This window comes from Propithecus coquereli, unplaced genomic scaffold (genome assembly GCF_000956105.1).
Source record: "Propithecus coquereli isolate 6110/MARCELLA unplaced genomic scaffold, Pcoq_1.0 Scaffold108, whole genome shotgun sequence".
NCBI lineage: Eukaryota > Metazoa > Chordata > Mammalia > Primates > Indriidae > Propithecus > Propithecus coquereli.
In genome coordinates, this window is record NW_012134747.1 from 302,160 (window position 1) to 309,304 (window position 7,145).

Below are 7,145 nucleotides of genomic sequence, written 5' to 3' on the forward strand. Positions count from 1 at the left end.
TGCTTCCTTGGCACTGGATTCTATTTGCACTTACAGCTTATGATCTTTTTTTTTTTACTACCAGTTTATTAATACATACTAACTGTTGCCTCATACATTATCACAGACTCTCTTTCCATTTAATTTAATAAGTATTTATTCAGCAAGTACCATAGATCTGTGAGAATACAAAGATAAATCAAATGTAACTCTGACCTTAGGTAGTATAGAATCCAGAAAAGAGGATCAGACATGTATATAAGTAACTGGGTGTTACCCTTTCAGCCAATAAATATTTGTTAAGCGACTACTCGTTTAAAGGAGTTCGAAGGATAATGATCTATTTATTGAGTACCTTCCATGTGTGAGAACTGATCAAGAAATTTTACCTGGATATTTCCCTTAATCCTCAGAACGACCCTCTGAGATTGATCTTGCTGTCACTCCGTTTTACAGATGAGATAGCTGTGGTCATGATATGTTAATAACTTGCTAAGATCCAGAGCCAGTTAAGTACTAGAACCAGGATTCAAACCCAGACAGTTTGATTTTGGATCTGTGCCCTTAACAAATACTTGTCATTTGTGTTTTGTCATTCTTTTGGTCCACAGTTTTTTGGAATGTCGTTGATCTCTGAGAACTTCTGCTATGGGGAAGCTTAGAAAAATTATAATGCAGTTGGACATTTTAGAAGATATTTGAATCTTTTTCCTGCAGTTACTTCACCTAGGAAGGAGCACATGGCAAACCCATAGGCACCAGAGCAGACCCTGGAGTCTGCAGCTATGACTGTACTCCCGTTGTTCTATGTATTCTGTACAGTCTTGGGAGGTTATTTTTAATGCAACATGCCAGAGTGGCATGTTGAAAGATCCATAGTAACCAGCTAACAGTAACAGCAGGGCCTGCCAAGTAAAAGTTCCGTAAATCAGTCATAAACGCAGTTACAAAATCAGGGCCAGCGTCGTGTGCATGAGGGAGTGTCTTTGGAGGGGGCACAATTCATGCACAGTTTCACGGGATCTCCTTGAAATTTCGTGGAGTAAAGAGCTTTTGTGGCAAAAAAAAATTTTTTTTTAAGGGGAAGAAAGGAGAAAAAGTCTTCCTGTAACTTTATTCTAATGGGGCACTTTCTCCCATGCCATCAGGTAACTCAGAGAAGCTAAGGAAAAGACAGTCAGAGTAATGAATGCTTCAGATACCAAGTGTCCTCCTCTCACATGTTTTTAATATTTTTGGAATCATTCCTTTTCCACTGCCATAGCCCACGTGCAGGCCTTAATAACTTGGTGCACTGTAAAGCGTCACTGCTTTGATCTATGCTCCCTCAAATCTACCAAATTCACAACAGTAATAATCACCCCATGCAGAATTCTGAACATCATACTTATCTTTGGAGTGAGAATTTTACAAGGAGCTCCCAAGTGCTACCAAACCAAATAAAAGCTCACAATTTGAAACACTAGGGGCTTTTTTCTATGATAGACTTACAGCAAATTCTTTGAGGGAGTAAAATGCTTTCCTTGGGGTTTAAGAATTGTGAGGCTTTGGGTTAACGACTTTCTTGCAGGCAATAGGTACATCACCAATGAATACTAACAAATCTGTGTTACTTTTGAAAATTCAGAGAAATCACCCTCACTGACTTGGCTCCCTGCTGTTACGGGGGGTCTGGGCATAGCAGACCATTCATCACTGACAGAGAATGTTACACAAGTATGAAATAACACCACAGGCAGGAAATTGGAGCATTGACCATTTAATGCTCAATAAAAAATTTAATCTGTGCTTACAGGAGTGGACTATGATGCCTCTTCCCTGCAATGCTCCTTTGGACATTACAAATGGCTGGCTCTCTTCTAGCTTACCTATTCGTTTACAAATCACTACCCTCCTGGAAGAGGGAGATGTTGGGGGGTAGAAAGAAAGGATTGGAGAAACCTGAAGGGAAAACTTTTGGAGCAATGCCACCTGAAGAGCAATTTGAAATTAGATAAAACCCTTTTGTCTATATAACCTAGGTTATTGGGAAAATGTGATTCAGCTAATGACTGTACAGAAACATTGGTCCTGGTCAACCAAGGTGTGGCTGTGTAACCCAGAGAGCTAGAGGTAAATTTAAGTAGAAAGCTCTTTCCAAGATGTTTCTTTCAAGACGCCTATCTTTGGTTGGCAATTTCTCCACTTCAGGTTTTCTCCTAGAATGAGATTCCTGTTGGACAGAAGGGAGTTATGAGGTTGATTTTTGTCTGTTTACTATGAAGGTTTTTATTCCAAGAACTTCAGTGCTTTGAACACTTTCTTTTCTTTTTTTCTTTTTATTATGGTAAAATATTCATAACAGAAAATTAACCACCTTAACCATTTATAAGTGTATAATTCTGTAGCATTAAATATACTCACATGTTGCACAACCATCAGCCCTATATCCATTTTCAGAAACTTTTCATCATCTCAAAGAGAAACTCTGTACCTGTTATACAATAACTGTCCATTTCTCCTTCCCCCAGCCCCCGGTAACCTCTATTCTACTTTCCGTCTCTATGAATTTCCCTATTCTAGGTATCTCATATAAGTGGAATCATACAATATTTGTCCTTTTGTGTCTGGCTTATTTCGCTCAGCATGTCTTCAAGGGTCATCCATGTTGTAGCTCGTATCAGAATTTCATTCCTTTTTAAGGCTGAATAATATTCTGCTGTATGTACATACCATATTTTGTTTATCTATTAATTGAGATTTGGGTTGTTTTCATCTTTTGACTCTTGTGTATAATGTGGCTGTGAGCATTGGTGTACCAGCATTTGTTTGAGTCCTTGTTTTCAATTCCTTTGGGTATATACCTAGTAGTGGAACTGCTCGGTCATATGGTAATTCTTTGTTTGACTTTTCAAGGAAGTTTGGATACTTTTAAAGAGAGAATTTATCAAAGAGGCAAACGTTTCAGTGTCTGACCTTTCCAAATCCAATGAGGAACATTAATGGGATTTAGCAAAATAAAACAAAATAAAAAAATGATTGGTGACCCTGTTGTGAGCAGTTTGGGTGAAGTGGTAGAGACAAAACTAGGCATGTTTAAGATGGGAAAACCTTGCACATGCTTAAATGCTGGTGGGAGATAGGAAAGGGAGGGGATAATCAGCAGAGTGAGCTCTCCAAGAAGGCAGAAAAGGGCAATGGTGGGAGTTGCCTTGGCCTCCTTTGAGGATCTGCCTCTTCATAGTGAAAGAGGCAAGGACAGCTTCACGTGCAAATAAGCTTAATATTCAAAGATACTTACTGAGCTGGGCATTGCAGGGGGAGACAAAGTGAAACACTACTTGGATTTTATCATAAATAGCACAGTGGAAGAGGGTAGGCTTGAACCCCCAAACTGAAAATAGGGCAGAAAATGTTAAATGTTACAAGGGAAAGATACAGAACAGGCACTGTGACCTCTAGCAGAGGGAGAAAGTACTTCCAGCTGTGGAGGGGGACCAAACACAAGGGAAGCCTTCACCATAATGTAAACTATTCAGGATGAAATTTGAGATCTGGGTAGGTGTTGACATCTGGCAAAGGTCATGTTTCCCAAACTATGTTCTACAGGATACTGGGGTATTCTATGAAAAATGGGAATGGTAGTCAAATTAATTTAGAAAGTACTGTATATAGGAAAGTCATATTGTACAATGTGGGGCATTTTTAAAAGCTAGAAGAGATACTGTTAATTATGATTGGACAACAGCTGTGATTGGGATTGTCCTCGGCAAACTGAGATGAGTGGTTACTTAATGCTATACCACAGTCCCCTTTGGAGATTTAAATGAACATTAGGGTTTTAAAAGGTTCTGAGAGGTACTGTAGTAAAGAAACCTGTTTATACTGGTTAATACAGCAGTTCCCTAATTTATTTGACCATGGAATCCCTACCCTACTTCCCACCCCTCCACTTTCCCTGAAGAGTAATAATTAGCACCTAATAAAGGCTCCAAAGGCAGAGAGGAATCAGGAAAGATTTGGTTTGTCATAAAGAGAGCAATGGAAGATGAGATGAGAAAGGTGGGTTGAACCACATCCGAGAAGCCTTTGAGGGCCAGATTTAGGAAGTTTACTTGATGAAAGCCTTTCTTCATAGGAGCAAATGGTATACATGACTACAACTCAAAAATGATTTCAAATAATCATGATTTTCAAGAGGATAAAATGGTATGTTTTTCCTTGCTTTCCTATTTCTGTTCTTTGTTTAATCTCTGAGATTAGAAGAGACGAAAATCTGTAATTTAGGGGCTTTCTTCCATTCAGAAGGTATTAAGGGTTGAGACTTAAAACTCCTATCTGAAGTCATGTCTTCTTCTCTTAATCTGGTTCCATTTGTGAGGTCTAAAGGATAAAAGGATGAGGGGAATACCTATGCTTTGAAAAGAAAAGTCATCTAGATTTCATGTGCTATTGTGGGTGCTACATTTTAAGATGCAGATTTGAATGCAAAGAGTTAGTATGGTCAGAGCAGCTTCGTAATAAAATGAAGATCAATTATTATCATTATATGACCACAGTTGTACTTTTCTTAACTAGAGGTCACATGTCTGGCAACCTGGTTTATTAGACAATAGACAGACAAGAAGCAGGAATATTAAAAAATAAAGTCCTTGAGAAGTTATGGCACAAATTCTGTATATACTAAGGGCCACAGATAATTTTCAGAAAGCCTTATTTATTATTTATAAAGCTTTACTTATTTGCACACACACTTCTAGTAAATTAAGTGACCCAGATTTCTAGTGCACAGTAAATTTAACAGCAAATTAAAAGGGAAGGAAAAATGCACAGTGGTAGGTACATTTAAGTGAGAAGGGAAAGTGTAATACCATAAAAATTCAATGGAAGAACTAACATGGTGTAAGGTTCTAAAGGCACATTAGAGTCAAAAAGTTCACCAAATCTCAACTGTACCCTCTCAGGATACCATTAGGTTATACCATATAATTATACTTATTTATGAGGATTATTTTTGACTCACCAGAAGATATTAAAGCATGTACCATTACTCTGTTTAAGATGGCAAGAGAGCATATATGACGTTTTGGAAAGATTTCAGTCCAACATGCTTGTGATTTTAAAAGTTTGGTAACTTAAAAGCTCTGTTATCTAGGGTAGTCAATGTATAAATCTGATATTCCATCCAGGTGTCTTTTCCTTTAGAAAGAAGTTCATTGTCATTTTTTTTTTTTTTTTGCCAGCTGCATTTTACATCAATTATTAATCCTGTAGGTTAAAAGAGGATCAACGTGGCAACAAACTATTTTGAAAATAGACTCTTGTGATTTGAAGATTAAATAAATCATTAAATTAAATTACTGCATAATCAAATGTTTATGACTGTTTAAAGCTGGCCAGCCAGTGGCACTCTGTAAAGGGACACCGGCTGAATAAAGTCATAAAATACAGCAGCTAAATGCTATCTTATCACCTTAAAAACCATTTGTGTAGTTCTTACATGGGGATGTTGGCTGTTCAGATTGGCGGGCAACAATTCTGTGTGTCAAGAAGCAGCTGTGACATTATATCAGCTGCTTTCCAGGAAGCAGAGGGCCAACAGTGCAGCCCACAGGGAGCTATTATTTTCCTTAATACTTGATTTTGGAGTGTTTTTGCCCATTTTAAAGGGCACTTGGTAATTTTTTACTTCATCAAAAAGTGGGGAAAAAAAAACCCAAATAAACCTGCCTGTAAGGTAAACTTAAGTAGAATTTGGAAGTTCTGGAAAAGTAACACTAATGCTCAGTTTGACACTGTTAAAAATAATAAAGCACAGTTCATAACATATGGCCATCATCCTTATTTCTTGGCAAACAATAGCATTTCCACTTCCAAATTGAGCTAGACAGCTGAAGAGTAAATCATAATTAGAAAAGGACATTTCCTCTCTGGTAATCTGAACATGCTAAGATTTATCACTCTTATCTCATAACTTAATGTGGTTTGCTTTCATCCATTTTTTCTTTATCAGAAATATAGAGGGATTTCTAAAAAAATAATTTAAAAAAGACCTGTCTCTAGTGTATTAGCAAACTCTGGAACTTTTAAACTAGTTATAAAAGACTACTTTAAAAGCATGTAGGCTCCAGCTCTATCAGGAACAAAAAAGGAGAAATTACAACTGATGCCATGGAGATACAAGATATAATCTATGAATACTACAGAAACCTTTATGCACACAAACTGGAAAATGTGGAGGAAATGGACAAATTTTTAGAAACACACAGCCTCCCTAGGCTCAACCAGGAAGAAGCAGAATTCCTGAACAGACCAATATCAAGTGCTGAAATTGAAACAGCAATAAAAAAACCTTCCTAAAAAGAAAAGTCCTGGACCAGATGGTTTCACACCTGAATTTTGCACCTACAAAGAAGAACTGGTGCCTATCCTGCAGAAATTATTCCACAGCATCGAGAAGGATGGAATCCTCCCCAACACATTTTATGAAGCCAACATAACCCTAATACCAAAACCAGGAAAGGACGCAACAAAAAAAGAAAACTACAGACCAATATCCCTTATGAATATAGACGCAAAAATTCTCAACAAAATCCTAGCAAACCAAATCCAGGTGCTTATCAAGAAAATAATCCATCATGAAGAAGTGGGCTTCATCCCAGAGATGTAGGGATGGTTCAACATACACAAATCTATAAACGTAATTCGCCATATAAATAGAAGCAAAAACAAAGACCATATGATTCTCTCAATAAATGCAGAAAAAGCATTCGACAAAATTCAACACCCTTTTATGATAAGAATGCTTAACAAAATAGGCGTAGATGGGGCTTACCTAAAAATGATACAAGCCATATATGACAAACTCACAACCAACATCATACTGAATGGGAAAAAATTGAAAGCATCCCCACTTAGAACTGGAACCAGGTAAGTTTGCCCACTATCTCCACTTCTATTCAACATAGTGCTGGAAATCCTTGCTACAGCAATTAGACAAGAGAGTGGAATTAAGGGCATGCAAATGGGGGCAGAAGAGATCAAACTCTCACTCTTTGCTGATGATATGATATTATATCTAGAAAACACCAAGGATTCAACCAGGAGACTCCTGGAATTGACAAATGAATTCAGTAAAGTCTCAGGATACAAAATCAATACACGCAAATCAGAGGCATTCATATATG